This window comes from Bombina bombina, chromosome 1 (genome assembly GCF_027579735.1).
Source record: "Bombina bombina isolate aBomBom1 chromosome 1, aBomBom1.pri, whole genome shotgun sequence".
Classification (NCBI taxonomy): domain Eukaryota; kingdom Metazoa; phylum Chordata; class Amphibia; order Anura; family Bombinatoridae; genus Bombina; species Bombina bombina.
This window is the reverse complement of record NC_069499.1, coordinates 652,044,638-652,067,480: the sequence shown is the minus strand read 5'-3', so window position 1 is coordinate 652,067,480 and position 22,843 is coordinate 652,044,638. Positions and strand designations below refer to the sequence as shown.

The window sequence follows — 22,843 nt, the reverse complement described above, 5'->3', positions numbered from 1 at the left end:
GTTGTTTTTGGAAAGCATGGCATGCAGATGCATGTGTGAGGAGCTAAGAACCACTGAAAAAGCTTATAGAAGGCATCTTTTGGTATTGTATTCCCCTCTGGGCTTGGTTGGGTCTCAGCAAAGCAGATACCTGGGACTGTATAGGGGTTAAATGTAAAAACGGCTCCGGTTCCGTTATTTTAAGGGTTAAAGCTTTCAAATTTGGTGTGCAATACTTTTAAGGCTTTATGTTACTGTGGTGAAATTTTGGTGAAATTTGAACAATTCCTTCATACTTTTTCACATATTCAGTAATAAAGTGTGTTCAGTTTGAAATTTAAAGGGACAGTAACGGGTTTATTGTAAAACGTTTTTTGTGCTTTGTTGACAAGTTTAAGCCTGTTTAACATGTCTGAACCATCAGATAACGATGTTCTATATGTATGAAAGCCAATGTGTCTCCCCATTTAAATATATGTGATATATTTGTGTCATAATGTCCAAACAAAGTAGGGATAATAATGCCATAGATATGATATTGCCCAAGATGATTCCTCTAATGAGGGGAGTAAGCATGGTACTGCATCATCCCCTTCTGTGTCTACACCAGTTTTGCCCACACAAGAGGCCCCTAGTACATCTAGTGCGCCAATACTTATTACCATACAACAATTAATGGCTGTAATGGATAATTCTATTGCATGCATTTTTTTTCCAAAATGCCTACTTATCAGAGAAAGCGTGATTGCTCTGTTTTAAACACTGAAGAGCAAGAGGACGCTGATGATATCTGTTCTGACATACCCCCACACCTATCTGAAGGGGCCAGGAGGGAGGTTTTGTCTGAGGGAGAAATTTCAGATTCAGGGAAAATTTCTCAACAAGCAGAACCTGATATTGTAACTTTTAAATTTAAATTTCAACATCTCCACGCACTACTTAAGGAGGTATTATCTACTCTGGATGATTGTGACAATTTGGTCATTCCAGAGAAATTAGGTAAGATGGACAAGTTCCTAGAGGTTCCGGTGCCCCCCGATGTTTTTCCTATACCCAAGCGGGTGGCGGACATAGTAAATAAGGAGTGGGAAAGGCCCGGCATACCTTTTGTCCTCCCCCTATATTTAAGAAATTAGTTCCTATAGTCGACCCCAGAAAGGACTTATAGCATACAGTCCCCAAGGTCGAGGGGGCGGTTTCTACTCTAAACAAACGCACTTCTATTCCTATAGAAGATAGTTGTGCTTTCAAGATCCTATGGATTAAAGGTTAGAGGGTTTGCTTAAAAAGATGTTTGTTCAGCAAGGTTACCTTCTACAACCAATTTCATGCATTGTTCCCGTCACTACAGCTGCGTGTTTCTGGTTCGAAGAACTAGAAAAGTCGCTCAATAAAGAATCTTCGTACGAGGAGGTTTTGGACAGAGTTCAAGCTCTTAAATTGGCTAACTCTTTTTTATTTTAGATGCCGCTTTGCAATTAGCTAGATTAGCGGCGAATAATTCAGGGTTTGCTATTGTGGCGCGCAGAGCGCTTTTGCTTAACATCCCTTTCAAGGGTAAAACACTGTTTGGCCCTGACTTGAAAGAGATTATTTCAGACATCACTGGGGGAAAGGGCCACGCCCTTCCTCTGGATAGGTCTTTTAAGGCTAAAAAGAAGCCAAATTTTCGTCCCTTTCGCAGAAACGGACCAGCCTCAAATTCTACACCCTCTAAGCAAGAGGGTAATACTTCTCAAACCAAGCCAGCCTGGAGGCCGATGCAAGGCTGGAACAAGGGTAAGCAGGCCAAGTCACCTGCCACTGCTACCAAAACAGCATGAAGTGTTGGCCCCCGATCTGGGAAGGATCTGGTGGGGGGCAGACTTTCTCTCTTTGCTCAGGCTGGGGCAAGAGATGTTCAGGATCCTTGGGCGCTTGAAATAGTTTCTCAAGGTTATCTCCTGGAATTCAGGGAACTACCCCCAAGGGGAAGGTTCCACGGGTCTCAATTATCTTCGAACAGGCATTCTTACACTGTGTAGAAGACCTGTTAAGCATGGGAGTGATTCATCCTGTTCCATTAGGAGAACAAGGGATGGGTTTTTACTCCAACCTGTTCATAATTCCCAAAAAAGAGGGAACATTCAGACCTATTTTAGATCTCAAGATTCTAAACAAGTTTCTAAGGGTTTCATCATTCAAAATGGAAACCATTCGAACGATCCTTCCTACCATCCAGGAAGGTCAATTCATGACCACGGTGGACTTAAAGGATGCGTACCTACGTATTCCTATCCACAAGGACCATTTTCGGTTCCTAAGGTTCGCCTTTCTGGACAAGCATTACCTGTGGCACTTCCATTCGGATTAGCCACTGCTCCAAGGATTTTCACAAGGGTACGAGGGTCCCTTCTAGCGGTGCTAAGACCAAGGGGCATTGCAGTAGTATCTTACTTGGACGACATCCTGATTCAAGTGTCGTCTCTGTCAAAAGCAAGGGCTCATACGGACATTGTCCTAGCCTTTCTCAGATCTCACAGGTGGAAAGTGAACATAGAAAAAAGTTCTCTGTCCCCGTCAACAAGAGTTCCCTTCTTGGGAACAATAATAGTTTCCTTAGAAATGAAGGTTTTTTCTGACAGAGGCCAGAAAATCAAAACTTCTAAGCTCTTGTCAGGTACTTCATTCTGTTCTTCTTCCTTCCATAGCGCAGTCCATGGAAGTAATAGGGTTGATGGTTGCGGCAATGGACATAGTTCCTTTTGCACGAATTCATCTAAGACCATTGCACCTGGGCATGCTCAGACAGTGGAATGGGGATTATACAGACTTGTCTCCGACGATACAAGTAGATCAAATAACCAGAGATTCACTCCGTTGGTGGCTGACCCTGGACAACCTGTCACAGGGAATGAGCTTCCGCAGACCAGAATAGGTCATTGTCACGACCGACGCCAGTCTGGTGGGCTGGGGCGCGGTCTGGGAACCCCTGAAAACTCAGGGTCTATGGTTTCGGGAAGACTCTCTTCTCCCGATAAACATAATGGAACTGAGAGCGATATTCAATGCTCTCAAGGCTTGGCCTCGACTAGCAAAGGCCAAATTCATAAGGTTTCAATCAGTCATCATGACGACTGTTACATATATCAACCATCAGGGGGTAACAAGGAGTTCCCTGGCGATGGAGGAGCATCCGGGGGAGTGGGAACTCCATCTGGAAATCTTTGCCCAAATAACTCAATTATGGGGCATTCCAGACTTGGTTCTGATGGCCTCTCGTCAGAACTTCATGGTCCCTTGTTACGGGTCCAAATCCAGGGATCCCAAGGCGACTCTATTGGATACAATAGTAGCACCTTGGATCTTCAACCTAGCTTATGTATTCCCACCGTTTCCTCTCATTCCCAGGCTGGTAGCCAGGTTCAATCTGGAGAGGGCTTCGGTGACCTTGATAGTTCCTGTGTGGCCACGCAGGACTTGGTATGCAGACCTGGTGAATGTGTCATCGGCTCCACCATGGAAGCTACCTTTGAGACAGGACCTTCTTATTCAGGGTCCATTCGAACATCCGAATCTGGTTTTCCTCCAACTGACTGCTTGGAGTTTGAACGCTTGATTTTATCAAAGCGTGGGTTTTCAGATTCTGTAATAGATACTCTTATTCAGGCTAGAAAGCCTGTAACTAGAAAAATTTACCATAATATATGGAAAAAATATATCTGTTGGTGTGAATCTAAAGGATTCCCATGGAACAAGATAAAAATTCCTAAGATTCTTTCCTTTCTACAAGAAGGTTTGGAGAAAGGATTTTCTGCGAGATCTCTGCTTTATCTGTTTTACTTCACAAAAGGCTGGCAGCTGTGCCAGACGTTTAAGCGTTTGTTCAGGCTCTGGAGTCTTAATCTAGTTCTTTCAGTTCTTCAAGGGGTTCAGTTTGAACCCTTACATTCCATAGATATTAAGTTATTGTCTTGGAAAGTTTTGTTTTAGGTTGCAATTTCTTCCGCTAGAAGAGTTTCTGAGTTATCTGCTCTGCAGTGTTCTCCGCCCTATCTGGTCCATGCAGATAAGGTGGTTTTTACGTACTGAGCCTCGTTTTCTTCCGAAGGTTGTTTCCAACAAAAATATTAACCAGGAGATAGTTGTACCTTCTTTGTGTCCGAATCCAGTTTCATAGACGGAACGTTTGTTACACAATTTGGACGTTGTCCGTGCTCTAAAATTCTATTTAGATGCTACAAAGGATTTCAGACAAACATCTTCCTTGTTTGTTGTTTATTCTGGTAAAAGGAGAGGTCAAAAAGCAACTTCTACCTCTCTATCTTTTTGGCTTAAAAGCATCATCAGATTGGCTTATGAGACTGCCGGACGGCAGCCTCCTGAAAAAATCACAGCTCATTCCACTAGGGCCGTGGCTTCCACATGGGCCTTTAAGAACGAGGCTTCTGTTGATCAGATATGTAAGGCAGCGACTTGGTTCACTGCACACTTTTACCAAATTTTACAAATTTGATACTTTTGCTTCTTCTGAGGCTATTTTTGGGAGAAAGGTTTTGCAAACCGTGGTGCCTTCCATCTAGGTGACCTGATTTGCTCCCTCCCATCATCCGTGTCCTAAAGCTTTGGTATTGGTTCCCACAAGTAAGGATGACGCCGTGGACCGGACACACCTATGTTGGAGAAAACAGAATTTATGTTTACCTGATAAATTACTTTCTCCAACGGTGTGTCCGGTCCACGGCCCGCCCTGGTTTTTTAATCAGGTCTGATGATTTATTTTCTTTAACTACAGTCACCACGGTATCATATGATTTCTCCTATGCAAATATTCCTCCTTTACGTCGGTCGAATGACTGGGGAAGGCGGAGCCTAGGAGGGATCATGTGACCAGCTTTGCTGGGCTCTTTGCCATTTCCTGTTGGGGAAGAGAATATCCCACAAGTAAGGATGACGCCGTGGACCGGACACACCGTTGGAGAAAGTAATTTATCAGGTAAACATAAATTCTGTTTTTTAGCAACTCTTCAATTTACATCTATTATCTAAATATGCACAATCTTTTAATATGCATACTAAGGCTCCAGCTCCTTCTGAGCATATGCAGGATTTACATAATATACATATATGCATGTTATAATCAGCTTATGGCTGTCCCATGATGAAATGGGAAGGAAAATTAAACTAACTTTGACATTTTTCAGAATAAAAATCTACTTCTCATGTGGAATTCAAACTAAGTGCTTTTGTATGGTCTATTATGCATTTGTTGATTATGCTATTCTGATGTTCTTAGTGGTCCTTTAAAACTTACTGTCCAAGGCTGTCTGTCTCCTATGTCTTTGACTTTATTCTATACGTTCCAGTTGCATTGTTTACAAACCTTTTATTTATAGAAAAAAGGTGGTTGTCTTCATTTATCTTATTTGTTTGTTTGTGTATTATTTTATGGGGCATACTGAAATGTGTCCTACTACCGTACATTATTTTTTTGAGGGTAGATCCACTGATAACAATTTTATTTCTTTCATGTAATTGGCAAGAGTCCATGAGCTAGTGACATATGGGATATACAATCCTACCAGGAGGGGCAAAGTTTCCCAAACCTCAAAATGCCTATAAATACACCCCTCACCACACCCACAATTCAGTTTTACAAACTTTGCCTCCTATGGAGGTGGTGAAGTAAGTTTGTGCTAAGATTTCTAAGTTGATATGCGCTTCTCAGCATTGTTGAAGCCCGATTCCTCTCAGAGTACAGCGAATGTCAGAGGGACGTGAAGGGAGTATCACCTATTGAATACGATGATTTCTCTAACCGGGATCTTTTTCATGGGTTCTCTGTTATCGGTCGTAGAGATTCATCTCCTACCTCCCTTTTCAGATCGACGATATACTCTCAATTTACCATTACCTCTACTAATAACTGTTTTAGTACTGGTTTGGCTATCTGCTATATGTGGATGGGTGTAAGTATGTTTTCATTACTTAAGACACTCTCAGCTATGGTTTGGCACTTTATGCATTTATATAAAGTTCTAAATATATGTATTGTACTTATATTTGCCATGAGTCAGGTTCATGTATTTCCTTCTGCAGACTGTCAGTTTCATATTTGGGGAATGTAAACATTTTAAGAAATATTTTTCTTACCTGGGGTTTAGTCTTTTTTCAATTGACTATTTCTTGCAATTGCGGGTATTAGGCCCGCGGGTGCGTCAAATGCTAAACTTTATTGCGTCATTCTTGGCGCGAGAAATTTTTGGCGCGAAAAAATACGTTTATGACGCAACTTCGTCATTTCTGGCGTCATACGTGACACCGTGAACTTTCACACGGCAGCGTCATTAGTGACGCAAGTGTGTCATTTCCAGTTATTTTTGGCACCAAGAAAGAGTTTACGTTAAGTTGTGCGTCATACTTGGCGCAAAACTTTTTCATTATTTCAATACCCCTTGTATGTTTGCCTCTTGCTTTTTGCTATCAGAGGCCTATGCTATTGCATTTTTTCCCATTCCTGAAACTGTCATACAAGGAAATAGATAATTTTGCTTTATATGTTGTTTTTTTCTCTTACATTGTGCAAGATGTCCCAATCTGATCCTGCCTCAGAAGTTTCTGCTGGAACATTGCTGCCTGACATCGGTTCTACCAAAGCTAAGTGCATTTGTTGTAAAATTGTAGAAATGATTCCACCGAATGTCATTTGTAATAGTTGTCATGATAAACTTTTACATGCAGATAGTGTTTCTCCAACATAGGTGTGTCCGGTCCACGGCGTCATCCTTACTTGTGGGATATTCTCTTCCCCAACAGGAAATGGCAAAGAGCCCAGCAAAGCTGGTCACATGATCCCTCCTAGGCTCCGCCTACCCCAGTCATTCTCTTTGCCGTTGTACAGGCAACATCTCCACGGAGATGGCTTAGAGTTTTTTAGTGTTTAACTGTAGTTTTTATTATTCAATCAAGAGTTTGTTATTTTGAAATAGTGCTGGTATGTACTATTTACTCAGAAACAGAAAAGAGATGAAGATTTCTGTTTGTATGAGGAAAATGATTTTAGCAACCGTCACTAAAATCCATGGCTGTTCCACACAGGACTGTTGAGGCAATTAACTTCAGTTGGGGGAACAGTGAGCAGTCTCTTGCTGCTTGAGGTATGACACATTCTAACAAGACGATGTAATGCTGGAAGCTGTCATTTTCCCTATGGGATCCGGTAAGCCATGTTTATTAAGATCGTAAATAAGGGCTTCACAAGGGCTTATTAAGACTGTAGACTTTTTCTGGGCTAAATCGATTCATTATTAACACATATTTAGCCTTGAGGAATCATTTATTCTGGGTATTTTGATATAATAATATCGGCAGGCACTGTTTTAGACACCTTATTCTCTGGGGCTTTCCCAAATCATAGGCAGAGCCTCATTTTCGCGCCGGTGTTGCGCACTTGTTTTTGAGAGGCATGACATGCAGTCGCATGTGAGAGGAGCTCTGATACTTAGAAAAGACTTTCTGAAGGCGTCATTTGGTATCGTATTCCCCTTTGGGCTTGGTTGGGTCTCAGCAAAGCAGATACCAGGGACTGTAAAGGGGTTAAAGTTAAGAACGGCTCCGGTTCCGTTATTTTAAGGGTTAAAGCTTCCAAATTTGGTGTGCAATACTTTTAAGGCTTTAAGACACTGTGGTGAAAATTTGGTGAATTTTGAACAATTCCTTCATGTTTTTTCGAAATTGCAGTAATAAAGTGTGTTCAGTTTAAAATTTAAAGTGACAGTAACGGTTTTATTTTAAAACGTTTTTTGTACTTTGTTATCAAGTTTATGCCTGTTTAACATGTCTGAACTACCAGATAGACTGTGTTCTGAATGTGGGGAAGCCAGAATTCCTATTCATTTAAATAAATGTGATTTATGTGACAATGACAATGATGCCCAAGATGATTCCTCAAGTGAGGGGAGTAAGCATGGTACTGCATCATTCCCTCCTTCGTCTACACGAGTCTTGCCCACTCAGGAGGCCCCTAGTACATCTAGCGCGCCAATACTCCTTACTATGCAACAATTAACGGCTGTAATGGATAATTCTGTCAAAAACATTTTAGCCAAAATGAACACTTATCAGCGTAAGCGCGACTGCTCTGTTTTAGATACTGAAGAGCATGACGACGCTGATAATAATGGTTCTGAAGGGCCCCTAACCCAGTCTGATGGGGCCAGGGAGGTTTTGTCTGAGGGAGAAATTACTGATTCAGGGAACATTTCTCAACAAGCTGAACCTGATGTGATTACGTTTAAATTTAAGTTGGAAGATCTCCGCATTCTGCTTAAGGAGGTATTATCCACTCTGGATGATTGTGACAAGTTGGTCATTCCAGAGAAACTATGTAAAATGGACAAGTTCCTAGAGGTCCCGGGGCTCCCAGAAGCTTTTCCTATACCCAAGCGGGTGGCGGACATTGTTAATAAAGAATGGGAAAGGCCCGGTATTCCTTTCGTCCCTCCCCCCATATTTAAAAAATTGTTTCCTATGGTCGACCCCAGAAAGGACTTATGGCAGACAGTCCCCAAGGTCGAGGGAGCGGTTTCCACTTTAAACAAACGCACCACTATACCCATAGAGGATAGTTGTGCTTTCAAAGATCCTATGGATAAAAAATTAGAAGGTTTACTTAAAAAGATGTTTGTTCAGCAGGGTTACCTTCTACAACCAATTTCATGCATTGTCCCTGTAGCTACAGCCGCATGTTTCTGGTTCGATGAGCTGATAAAGGCGGTCGATAGTGATTCTCCTCCTTATGAGGAGATTATGGACAGAATCAATGCTCTCAAATTGGCTAATTCTTTCACCCTAGACGCCACTTTGCAATTGGCTAGGTTAGCGGCTAAGAATTCTGGGTTTGCTATTGTGGCGCGCAGAGCGCTTTGGTTGAAATCTTGGTCAGCTGATGCGTCTTCCAAGAACAAGCTACTTAACATTCTTTTCAAGGGGAAAACGCTGTTTGGCCCTGACTTGAAAGAGATTATCTCTGATATCACTGGGGGTAAGGGCCACGCCCTTCCTCAGGATCGGCCTTTCAAGGCAAAAAATAAACCTAATTTTCGTCCCTTTCGTAGAAATGGACCAGCCCAAAGTGCTACGTCCTCTAAGCAAGAGGGTAATACTTCTCAAGCCAAGCCAGCTTGGAGACCAATGCAAGGCTGGAACAAGGGAAAGCAGGCCAAGAAACCTGCCACTGCTACCAAGACAGCATGAAATGTTGGCCCCCGATCCGGGACCGGATCTGGTGGGGGGCAGACTCTCTCTCTTCGCTCAGGCTTGGGCAAGAGATGTTCTGGATCCTTGGGCGCTAGAAATAGTCTCCCAAGGTTATCTTCTGGAATTCAAGGGGCTTCCCCCAAGGGGGAGGTTCCACAGGTCTCAGTTGTCTTCAGACCACATAAAAAGACAGGCATTCTTACATTGTGTAGAAGACCTGTTAAAAATGGGAGTGATTCATCCTGTTCCATTAAGAGAACAAGGGATGGGGTTCTACTCCAATCTGTTCATAGTTCCCAAAAAAGAGGGAACGTTCAGACCAATCTTAGATCTCAAGATCTTAAACAAGTTTCTCAAGGTTCCATCGTTCAAGATGGAAACCATTCGAACTATTCTTCCTTCCATCCAGAAAGGTCAATTCATGACCACGGTGGATTTAAAGGATGCGTATCTACATATTCCTATCCACAAGGAACATCATCGGTTCCTAAGGTTCGCATTCCTGGACAAGCATTACCAGTTCGTGGCGCTTCCTTTCGGATTAGCCACTGCTCCAAGGATTTTCACAAAGGTACTAGGGTCCCTTCTAGCTGTGCTAAGACCAAGGGGCATTGCTGTAGTACCTTACTTGGACGACATTCTGATTCAAGCGTCGTCCCTTCCTCAAGCAAAGGCTCACACGGACATTGTCCTGGCCTTTCTCAGATCTCACGGATGGAAAGTGAACGTGGAAAAGAGTTCTCTATCTCCGTCAACAAGGGTTCCCTTCTTGGGAACAATAATAGACTCCTTAGAAATGAGGATTTTTCTGACAGAGGCCAGAAAAACAAAACTTCTAGACTCTTGTCGGATACTTCATTCCGTTCCTCTTCCTTCCATAGCGCAGTGCATGGAAGTGATCGGCTTGATGGTAGCGGCAATGGACATAGTCCCTTTTGCGCGCATTCATCTAAGACCATTACAACTGTGCATGCTCAGTCAGTGGAATGGGGACTATACAGACTTGTCTCCAAAGATACAAGTAAATCAGAGGACCAGAGACTCACTCCGTTGGTGGCTGTCCCTGGACAACCTGTCACAAGGGATGACATTCCGCAGACCGGAGTGGGTCATCGTCACGACCGACGCCAGTCTGATGGGCTGGGGCGCGGTCTGGGGATCCCTGAAAGCTCAGGGTCTTTGGTCTCGGGAAGAATCTCTTCTACCGATAAATATTCTGGAACTGAGAGCGATATTCAATGCTCTCAAGGCCTGGCCTCAGCTAGCGAGGGCCAAGTTCATACGGTTTCAATCAGACAACATGACAACTGTTGCGTACATCAACCATCAGGGGGGAACAAGGAGTTCCCTAGCGATGGAAGAAGTGACCAAAATCATTCTATAGGCGGAGTCTCACTCCTGCCACCTGTCTGCTATCCACATCCCAGGAGTGGAAAATTGGGAAGCGGATTTTCTGAGTCGTCAGACATTGCATCCGGGGGAGTGGGAACTCCATCCGGAAATCTTTGCCCAAGTCACTCAGCTGTGGGGCATTCCAGACATGGATCTGATGGCCTCTCGTCAGAACTTCAAAGTTCCTTGCTACGGGTCCAGATCCAGGGATCCCAAGGCGGCTCTAGTGGATGCACTAGTAGCACCTTGGACCTTCAAACTAGCTTATGTGTTCCCGCCGTTTCCTCTCATCCCCAGGCTGGTAGCCAGGATCCATCAGGAGAGGGCGTCGGTGATCTTGATAGCTCCTGCGTGGCCACGCAGGACTTGGTATGCAGATCTGGTGAATATGTCATCGGCTCCACCTTGGAAGCTACCTTTGAGACGAGACCTTCTTGTTCAGGGTCCGTTCGAACATCCGAATCTGGTTTCACTCCAGCTGACTGCTTGGAGATTGAACGCTTGATCTTATCGAAGCGAGGGTTCTCAGATTCTGTTATCGATACTCTTGTTCAGGCCAGAAAGCCTGTAACTAGAAAGATTTACCACAAAATTTGGAAAAAATATATCTGTTGGTGTGAATCTAAAGGATTCCCTTGGGACAAGGTTAAGATTCCTAAGATTCTATCCTTCCTTCAAGAAGGATTGGAATAAGGATTATCTGCTAGTTCCCTGAAGGGACAGATTTCTGCCTTGTCTGTGTTACTTCACAAAAAGCTGGCAGCTGTGCCAGATGTTCAAGCCTTTGTTCAGGCTCTGGTTAGAATTAAGCCTGTTTACAAGCCTTTGACTCCTCCTTGGAGTCTCAACTTAGTTCTTTCAGTTCTTCAGGGGGTTCCGTTTGAACCCTTACATTCCGTTGATATTAAGTTATTATCTTGGAAAGTTTTGTTTTTAGTTGCAATTTCTTCTGCTAGAAGAGTTTCAGAGTTATCTGCTCTGCAGTGTTCTCCTCCTTATCTGGTGTTCCATGCAGATAAGGTGGTTTTACGTACTAAACCTGGTTTTCTTCCAAAAGTTGTTTCTAACAAAAACATTAACCAGGAGATTATCGTACCTTCTCTGTGTCCGAAACCAGTTTCAAAGAAGGAACGTTTGTTGCACAATTTGGATGTTGTTCGCGCTCTAAAATTCTATTTAGATGCTACAAAGGATTTTAGACAAACATCTTCCTTGTTTGTTGTTTATTCCGGTAAAAGGAGAGGTCAAAAAGCAACTTCTACCTCTCTATCTTTTTGGATTAAAAGCATCATCAGATTGGCTTACGAGACTGCCGGACGGCAGCCTCCCGAAAGAATCACGGCTCATTCCACTAGGGCTGTGGCTTCCACATGGGCCTTCAAGAACGAGGCTTCTGTTGATCAGATATGTAGGGCAGCGACTTGGTCTTCACTGCACACTTTTACCAAATTTTACAAGTTTGATACTTTTGCTTCTTCTGAGGCTATTTTTGGGAGAAAGGTTTTGCAAGCCGTGGTGCCTTCCATTTAGGTGACCTGATTTGCTCCCTCCCTTCATCCGTGTCCTAAAGCTTTGGTATTGGTTCCCACAAGTAAGGATGACGCCGTGGACCGGACACACCTATGTTGGAGAAAACAGAATTTATGTTTACCTGATAAATTACTTTCTCCAACGGTGTGTCCGGTCCACGGCCCGCCCTGGTTTTTTTAATCAGGTCTGATAATTTATTTTCTTTAACTACAGTCACCACGGTACCATATGGTTTCTCCTATGCAAATATTCCTCCTTAACGTCGGTCGAATGACTGGGGTAGGCGGAGCCTAGGAGGGATCATGTGACCAGCTTTGCTGGGCTCTTTGCCATTTCCTGTTGGGGAAGAGAATATCCCACAAGTAAGGATGACGCCGTGGACCGGACACACCGTTGGAGAAAGTAATTTATCAGGTAAACATAAATTCTGTTTTCCATCAGTAATAGTACATTGCCAGTTGCAGTTCAACTTCTAATGTGCATGATATACCTGTAAATTTTAAAGAATTTGTTTCTGATTCTATTATGAAGGCTTTGTCTGCATTTCCACCTTCTAATAAATGTAAAAGGTCTTTTAAAACTTCTCATTTAGCTGATGAAATTTCTAATGACCAACAACATAATAATTTATCCTCTTCTGATGAGGATCTATCGGATTCAGAAGATCCTTCCTCAGACATTGACACTGACAAATCTACTTATTTATTTAAAATAGATTATATGCGTTCTTTATTAAAAGAAGTGTTAATTTGGATATTGAGGTAACCAGTCATATTGACGTTCAGTCTAATAAACGTTTAAATGCTGTTTTTAAACCTCCTGTGGTTTCTCCAGGGGTTTTTCCCATTCCTGAGGCTATTTCTGATATGATTTCTAGGGAATGGAATAAGCCAGGTACTTCTTTTATTCCTTCTTCAAGGTTTAAAAAATTGTATCCTTTACCAGCAAAATCTATAGAGTGTTTGGAAAAAATCCCCAAAGTAGATGGGGCTATTTCTACTCTTGCTAAACGTACCACTATTCCTATGGAAGATAGCACTTCCTTTAAGGATCCTTTAGATAGGAAGCTTGAATCTTATCTAAGGAGGGCCTATTTATATTCAGGTCATCTTCTCAGACCTGCTATTTCTTTGGCTGTTGTCGCGGCTGCATCAACTTTCTGGTTGGAAAATTTAGCGCAACATGAATTGGATTCTGACATATCTAGCGTTATTCGCTTACTGCAACATGCTAATCATTTTATTTGTGATGCCATTTTTGATATCAAAATTGATGTTAGATCCATGTCTTTAGCTGTATTAGCTAGAAGAGCTTTGTGGCTTAAGTCTTGGAATGCTGATATGACATCTAAATCTAGATTACTATCTCTTTCTTTCCAAGGTAATAATTTATTTGGTTCTCAGTTGGATTCTATTATTTCAACTATCACTGGGGGAAAATGAGTTTTTTTGCCTCAGGATAAAAAAACCTAAGGGTAAATCTAAGGCTTCTAACCGTTTTCGTTCCTTTCGTCATAATAAGGAACAAAAATTCAATCCTCCACCCAAGGAATCTGCTTCCAATTGGAAACCTTCCTCAAATTGGAATAAATCCAAGCCATTTTGGAAACCATAGTCAGCCCCTAAGTCCGCATGAAGGTGCAGCCCTCATTCCAGGTCAGCTGGTAGGGGGCAGATTAAGGTTTTTCAAGGATTTTTGGATAAAATCTGTCCAAAATCATTGGATTCAGAGCATTGTCTCTCAAGGGTATCGAATAGGATTCAGAGTAAGACCTCCTGTGAGAAGAATTTTTCTCTCACGCATCCCTGTAAATCCAGTAAAAGCTCAGGCTTTTCTGAAGTGTGTTTCAGACCTGGAGTCTTCAGGGGTAATCAAGCCAGTTCCTCCTCAGGAACAATGTTTGGGGTTTTATTCAAACCTATTCATTGTATCAAAGAGAGAAAATTTATTCAGACCATTTCTGGATCTAAAAAATTTGAATCGTTATGTAAGAGTACCAACTTTCAAGATGGTGACTATAAGGACTATTCTGCCTTTTGTTCAGCGAGGACATTATATGGCCACAATAGACTTGCAGGATGCATACCTTCATATTCCGATTCATCCAGAACACTATCAGTTTCTGAGATTCTCTTTTCTAGACAAGCATTACCAATTTGTTGCTCTTCCATTAGGCCTAGCAACAGCTCCAAGAATCTTTTCAAAGGTTCTGGGTGCCCTACTATCTGTAATCAGAGAACAGGGTATTGCGGTGTTTCCTTATTTGGACGATATCTTGGTACTAGCTCAGTCTTTACGTACTGCAGAATCTCACACGAATCAACTAGTGTTGTTTCTTCGGAAACATGGTTGGAGGATCAATTTACCAAAAAGTTTCTTGATTCCTCAGACAAGGGTCACCTTTTTAGGCTTCCAGATAGATTCAGTGTCCATGACTCTGTCTCTAACAGACGAGACGTTTAAAATTGGTCGCAGCATGCCGGCACCTTCAGTCTCAGTCATTCCCTTCAGTGGCTATGTGCATGGAAGTTTTAGGTCTCATGACTGCAGCATCAGACGCGATCCCCTTTGCTCGTTTTCACATGAGACCTCTACAGCTTTGTATGCTGAATCAATGGTGCAGGGATTATACAAAGATATCACAATTAATATCCTTGAATCCCAATGTACGACACTCTCTGACATGGTGGATAGATCACCATTATTTGGTTCAAGGGGCTTCTTTTGTTCGGCCAACCTGGACTGTGATCTTTCAGGTTGGGGAGCTGTTTGGGGATTTCTGACAGCACAAGGGGTTTGGAAATCTCAAGAGGCGAGATTACCAATAAATATTTTAGAACTCCGTGCAATTCTCAGGGCTCTTCAGTTCTGGCCTCTACTAAAGAGAGAACCGTTCATTTGTTTTCAGACAGACAATATCACAACTGTGGCTTATGTCAATCATCAGGGTGGGACTTACAGTCCCCAAGCTATGAAAGAAGTATCTCGGATACTTGCTTGGGCGGAATCCAGCTCCTGTCTAATCTCTGCGGTGCATATCCCAGGTGTAGACAATTGGGAGGCGGATTATCTCAGCCGCCAGACTTTACATCCAGGGGAGTGGTCTCTCCATCCAGATGTGTTTTCTCAGAATGTTCAGATGTGGGGTCTTGCAGAGATAGATCTCATGGCCTCTCATCTAAACAAGAAACTTCCCAGATTTCTATCCAGGTCCAGGGATGTTCAGGCGGAAGCAGTGGATGCGTTGACACTTCCTTGGTGTTATCATCCTGCTTACATCTTCCCGCCTCTAGTTCTTCTTCCAAGAGTGATCTCCAAAATCATCATGGAACAGTCTTTTGTGTTGCTGGTGGCTCCAGCATGGCCACACAGGTTTTGGTATGTGGATCTGGTTCGGATGTCCAGTTGCCCGCCTTGGCCACTTCCGTTACGGCCGGACCTATTATCTCAAGATCCGTTTTTCCATCAGGATTTCAAATCATTAAATTTGAAGGTATGGAAATTGAACGCTTAGTTCTAAGTCATAGAGGTTTCTCTGACTCAGTGATTAATACTATGTTACAAGCTCGTAAATCTGTTTCTAGAAAGATTTATTATAGAGTTTGGAAGACTTACATTTCATGGTGTTCTTCTCATAAATTCTCCTGGCATTCTTTTAGAATTCCTAGAATTTTACAGTTTTTCATGTAATTAGCAAGAGTCCATGAGCTAGTGACGTATGGGATATACATTCCTACCAGGAGGGGCAAAGTTTCCCAAACCTTAAAATGCCTATAAATACACCCCTCACCACACCCACAATTCAGTTTTACAAACTTTGCCTCCTATGGAGGTGGTGAAGTAAGTTTGTGCTAGATTCTACGTTGATATGCGCTCCGCAGCAGGTTGGAGCCCGGTTTTCCTCTCAGCGTGCAGTGAATGTCAGAGGGATGTGAAGAGAGTATTGCCTATTTGAATTCAATGATCTCCTTCTACGGGGTCTATTTCATAGGTTCTCTGTTATCGGTCGTAGAGATTCATCTCTTACCTCCCTTTTCAGATCGACAATATACTCTTATATATACACCATTACCTCTACTGATTCTCGTTTCAGTACTGGTTTGGCTTTCTACAACATGTAGATGAGTGTCCTGGGGTAAGTAAGTCTTATTTTCTGTGACACTCTAAGCTATGGTTAGGCACTTTTTTATAAAGTTCTAAATATATGTATTCAAACATTTATTTGCCTTGACTCAGGATGTTCAACATTCCTTATTTTCAGACAGTCAGTTTCATACTTGGGATAAATGCATTTGTTTCAATCATTTTTTCAATTTGACTTTTTCCCTGTGGGCTGTTAGGCTCGCGGGGGCTGAAAATGCTTCATTTTATTGCGTCATTCTTGGCGCGGACTTTTTTGGCGCAAACATTTTTTTTCTGTTTCCGGCGTCATACGTGTCGCCGGAAGTTGCGTCATTTTTTGACGTTTTTTTGCGTCAAAAGTGTCGGCGTTCCGGATGTGGCGTCATTTTTGGCGCCAAATAATGTGGGCGTCTTTTTTGCCGCTAAAAAATATGGGCGTCATTTTTGTCTCCACATTATTTAAGTCTCATTATTTATTGCTTCTGGTTGCTAGAAGCTTGTTCACTGGCATTTTTTTCCCATTCCTGAAACTGTCATTTAAGGAATTTGATCAATTTTGCTTTATATGTTGTTTTTTCTTTTACATATTGCAAGATGTTCCACGTTGCAACTGAGTCAGAAGATACTTCAGGAAAATCGCTGCCCAGTGCTGGAGCTACCAAGCTAAGTGTATCTGCTATAAACTTTTGGTATCTGTTTCTCCAGCTGTTGTTTGTATTGCATGTCATGACAAACTTATTAATGCAGATAAAATTTCCTTTAGTACTGTTACATTACCTGTTGCTGTTCCGTCAACATCTAATTTTCAGAGTGTTCCTGATAACATAAAAGATTTTATTTTTTAAATCCATTAAGAAGGCTATGTCTGTTATTTTTCCTTCTAGTATACATAAAAGTCTTTTAAAACTTCTCTTTTTTCAGATGAATTTTTAAATGAACATCATCATTCTGATACTGATAATGGTTCTTCTGGTTCAGAGGTTTCTGTCTCAGAGGTTGATGCTGATAAATCTTTGTATTTGTTCAAGATGGAATTTATTTGTTCTTTACTTAAAGAAGTATTAATTGCATTAGAAATAGAGGATTCTGGTCCTCTTGATACTAAATCTAAACGTTTAAATAAGGTTTTTAAATCTCCTGTAGTTATTCCAGAAGTGTTTTCTCTCCCTGATGCGTAATTTCCAGGGAATGGAATAATTTGGGTAATTCATTTACTCCTTCTAAACGTTTAAGCAATTATATCCTGTGCCATCTGACAGATTAGAGTTTTGGGACAAAATCTCTAAGGTTAATGGGGCTGTCTCTACTCCTGCTAAACGTACTACTATTCCTATGGCAGATAGTACTTCATTTAAGGATCCTTTAGATAGGAAAATTGAATCCTTTCTAAGAAAAGCTTACTTATGTTCAGGTAATCTTCTTAGACCTGCTATATTTTTAGCGGATGTTGCTGCAGCTTCAACTTTTTGGTTAGAAGCTTTAGCGCAACAAGTAACAGATCATAATTTTATAGCATTATTATTATTCTATAACATGCTAATAATTTTATTTGTGATACCATCTTTTGATATCATTAGAGTTGATGTCAGGTATATGTCTCTAGCTATTTTAGCTAGAAAAGCTTTATGGCTTAAAACTTGGAATGCTGATATGTCTTCTAAGTCAACTTTGCTTTCCCTTTCTTTCCAGGGTAATAAATTATTCGATTTTCAGTTGGATTCTATTATCTCAACTGTTACTGGAGGGAAGGGAACTTTTTTACCAAAGGATAAAAAATCTAAGGTAAATTTAGGTCTAATAATCATTTTCGTTCCTTTCCTCACAACAAGGAACAAAAGCCTGATCGTTCATCCTCAGGAGCGGTATCAGTTTGGAAACCATTTCCAGTTTGGAATATATCCAAGCCTTATAGAAACCTATAGCCAGCTCCTAAATACCCATGAAGGTGCGGCCCTCATTCCAGCTCAGCTGGTATGGGGCAGTTTACGTTTTCTTCAAGGAAATTTGGATCAATTCCGTTCACAATCTCTGGTTTCAGAACATTGTTTCAGAAAGGTACAGAATTGGCTTCAAGTTAAGGCCTCCTGCAAAGAGATTTTTTTCTTTCCCGTGTCCCAGTAAACACAGCAAAGGCTCAGCATTTCTGAAATGTGTTTCAGATCTAGAGTTGGCTGGAGTAATTATGCCAGTTCCAGTTCTGGAACAGGGGCTGGGGTTTTATTCTATCTCTTCATTGTACCAAAGAAGGTCAATTCCTTTAGACCAGTTCCGGATCTATCTATATTGAATCGTTATGTAAGGATACCAACATTCAAGATGGTAACTGTAGGACTATCCTGCCTTTTGTTTAGCAAGGGCATTATATGTCTACAATAGATTTACAGGATGTATATCTGCATATTCCAATTCATCCAGATCACTTTTAGTTTCTGAGATTCTCTTTTTAGACAAGCATTACCAGTTTTGTGGCTCTACCGTTTGGCCTAGCGTCAGCTCCAAGAATTTTTTTCAAAGGTTCTCGGTGCCCTTCTGTCTGTAATCAGAGAACAGGGTTTTGGTATTTCCTTATTTGGACGATATCTTGGTACTTGCTCAGTCTTCACATTTTCGCAGAATCTCATACGAATCGACTTGTGTTGTTTCTTCAAGATCATGGTTGGAGGATCAATTTACCATTCAGTTCATTGTTTCCTCAGACAAGGGTAACCTTTTTAGGTTTCCAGATAGATTCAGTGTCTATGACTCTGTCCTTGTCAGACAAGAGAAGTTTAACATTGATATCAGCTTGTCAAAACCTTCAGTCACAATCATTCCCTTTGGTAGCCTTATGCATGGAAATTTTAGGTCTTAGGACTGCCGCATCGGATGCAATCTCCTTTGCTCGTTTTCACATGCGACCTCTTCAGCTCTGTATGCTGAACCAGTGGTTCAGGGATTACACAAAGATATCTCAATTAATATCTTTAAACCGATTATTCGACACTCTCTGACATGGTGGACAGTTCACCATCGTTTAGTTCAGGGGGCTTCTTTGTTCTTCCGACCTGGACTATAATCTCAACAGATGCAAGTCTTACAGGTTGGGGAGCTGTCGGCACAAGGGGTTTGGGAATCTCAGGAGGTGAGATTACCGATCAATATTTTGAACTCCGTGCAATTTTCAGAGCTCTTCAGTCTTGGCCTCTTCTGAAGAGAGAGTTGTTCATTTGTTTTCAGATAGACAATGTCACAGCTGTGGCATACATCAATCATCAAGGAGGGACTCACAGTCCTCTGGCTATGAAAGAAGTATCTCGAATTTTGGTTTGGACGGAATCCAGCTCCTGTCTAATCTCTGCGGTTCATATCCCAGGTATAGACAATTGGGAAGCAGATTATCTCAGTCGCCAAACGTTGCATCCGGGCGAATGGTCTCTTCACCCAGAGGTATTTCTTCAGATTGTTCAAATGTGGGAACTCCCAGAAATAGATCTGATGGCTTCTCATCTAAACAAGAAACTTCCCTGGTATCTGTCCAGATCCCGGGATCCTCGGGCGGAAGCAGTGGATACATTATCACTTCCTTGGAAGTATCATCCTGCCTATATCTTTCCGCCTCTAGTTCTTCTTCCAAGAGTATTCTCCAAGATTCTAAAGGAATGCTCGTTTGTCCTGCTGGTAGCTCCAGCATGGCCTCACAGGTTTTGGTATGCGGATCTTGTCCGGATGGCCTCTTGCCAGCTGTGGACTCTTCCGTTAAGACCAGACTTTCTGTCGCAAGGTCCTTTTTTCCATCAGGATCTCAAATCCTTAAATTTTAAGGTATGGAGTTTGAACGCTTGATTCTTGGTCAAAGAAGGTTTCTCTGACTCTGTGATTAATACTATGTGACAGGCTCGTAAATCTGTATCTAGAGATATATATTATAGAGTCTGGAAGACTTATATTTCTTAGTGTCTTTCTCATCATTTTTTCTTGGCATTCTTTTTGAATACCGAGAATTTTTCAGTTTCTTCAGGATGGTTTAGATAAAGGTTTGTCCGCAAGTTCCTTGAAAGGACAAATCTCTGCTCTTTCTGTTCTTTTTTCACAGAAGGATTGCTAATCTTCCTGATATTTCATTGTTTTGTACAAGCTTTGGTTTGTATAAAACCTGTTAAGTCAATTTCTCCTCCTTGGAGTTTGAATTTGGTTCTGGGGGCTTTTCAAGCTCCTCCTTTTGAACCCATGCATTCTTTGGTCGTTATATTACTTTCTTGGAAAGTTTTGTTTCTTTTGGCCATCTCTTCTGCCAGAAGAGTCTCTGAATTATCTGCTCTTTCTTGTGAGTCTCCTTTTCTGATTTTTCATCAGGATAAGGCGGTGCTGCAAACTTCTTTTGAATTTTTTACCTAAGGTTGTGAATTCTAACAACCTTAGTAAAGAAATTGTGGTTCCTTCATTATGACCTAATCCTATGAATTCTAAGGAGAAATCATTGCATTCTTTGGATGCTGTTAGAGCTTTGTATTATTATGTTTAAGCTACTAAGTCTTTCCGAAAGACTTCTAGTCGATTTGTCATCTTTTCCGGTTCTCGAAAAGGCCAGAAAGCTTCTGCCATTTCTTTGGCATCTTGGTTGAAATCTTTATTTCATCATGCCTATGTCGAGTCGGGTAAAATTCCGCCTCGAAGGATTACAGTTCATTCTACTTGGTCAGTTTATACTTCCTGGGCGTTTAGGAATGAAGCTTCGATTGATCAGATTTGCAAAGCAGCAACTTGGTCCTCTTTGCATACTTTATCTAAATTCTACCATTTTGATGTGTTTTCTTCTTCTGAAGCAGTTTTTGGTAGAAAAGTACTCCAGGCAGTGGTTTCAGTTTGAATCTTCTGCTTATGTTTTTCATTAAACTTTATTTTGGGTGTGGATTATTTTCAGCAGGAATTGGCTGTCTTTATTTTATCCCTCCCTCTCTAGTGACTCTTGTGTGGAAAGATCCACATCTTGGGTAGTCATTATCCCATACGTCACTAGCTCATGGACTCTTGCTAATTACATGAAAGAAAACATAATTTATGTAAGAACTTACCTGATAAATTCATTTCTTTCATATTAGCAAGAGTCCATGAGGCCCGCCCTTTTTTGTGGTGGTTATGATTTTTTTGTATAAAGCACAATTATTCCAATTCCTTATTTTATATGCTTTCGCACTTTTTTCTTATCACCCCATTTCTTGGCTATTCGTTAAACTGAATTGTGGGTGTGGTGAGGGGTGTATTTATAGGCATTTTAAGGTTTGGGAAACTTTGCCCCTCCTGGTAGGAATGTATATCCCATACGTCACTAGCTCATGGACTCTTGCTAATATGAAAGAAATTAATTTATCAGGTAAGTTCTTACATAAATTATGTTTTCTTCAGGATGGTTTGGATAAGGGTTTGTCTGCAAGTTCCTTGAAAGGACAAATCTCTGCTCTTTCTGTTTTATTTCACAGAAAGATTGCTATACTTCCTGATATACACTGTTTTGTACAGGCTTTAATTCGTATTAAGCCTGTCATTAAGTCAGTTTCTCCTCCTTGGAGTCTTAATTTGGTTCTGAAGGCTTTACAGGCTCCTCTCTTTGAACCTATGCATTCTTTGGACATTGAACTACTTTCTTGGAAAGTGTTGTTTCTTTTGGCCATCTCTTCTGCTAGAAGAGTTTCTGAGTTATCTGCTCTTTCTTGTGAGTCTCCTTTTCTAATTTTTCATCAGGATAAGGCAGTTTTGCAGACTTCTTTTCAATTTTTACCTAAAGTTGTGAAGTCTAACAACATTAGTAGATAAATTGTTGTTCCTTCCTTATGTCCTAATCCTAAGAATTCTTTGGAGAGATCCTTACATTCTTTGGATGTGGTAAGAGCTTTGAAATATTATGTGGAAGCTACTAAAAATTTCAGGAAGACTTCCAGTCTATTTGTTTTGTTTTCTGGTCCTAGGAAAGGTCAGAAGGCTTCTGCTATTTCCTTGGCTTCTTGGTTGATACTTTTGATTCATCAAGCTTATTTGGAGTCGGGTCAGGCCCCGCCTCAGAGAATTACAGCTCATTCTACTAGATCAGTCTCCACTTCATGGGCTTTTAAGAATGAAGCTTCAGTTGATCAGATTTGCAAAGCGGCAACTTGGTCCTCTTTGCATACATTTACTAAATTCTACCGTTTTGATGTATTTGCTTCTTCGGAAGCAGTTTTTGGTAGAAAAGTTCTTCAGGCAGCTGTTTCAGTTTGATTCTTCTGCTTTTGATTGAAATGAAAATAAACTTATTTTTTGGGTTGTGGATTAATTTTTTTCAGCGGAATATGGCTGTTTTTATTTTTATTCCCTCCCTCTCTAGTGACTCTTGAGTGGAAGATCCACATCTTGGGTATTGATATAGCTCATGGACTCTTGCCAATTACATGAAAGAAAACATAATTTATGTAAGAACTTACCTGATAAATTCATTTCTTTCATATTCGCAAGTGTCCATGAGGCCCACCCTTTTTATGGTGGTTATGATTTTTTTGTATAAAGCACAATTATTTCCAAATTTCCTTTGTTGATGCTTTCTACTCCTTTCTTTATTACCCCACTGCTTGGC

The 22,843-nt window shown here is 41.2% G+C and overlaps 1 protein-coding gene across 1 annotated transcript in view; it reads left to right on the top strand.

Annotated features, from left to right (window-relative positions):
- Positions 1-22,843, top strand: part of THOC2 (THO complex subunit 2) — an 889,387-nt gene that overhangs the window by 619,932 nt on the left and 246,612 nt on the right.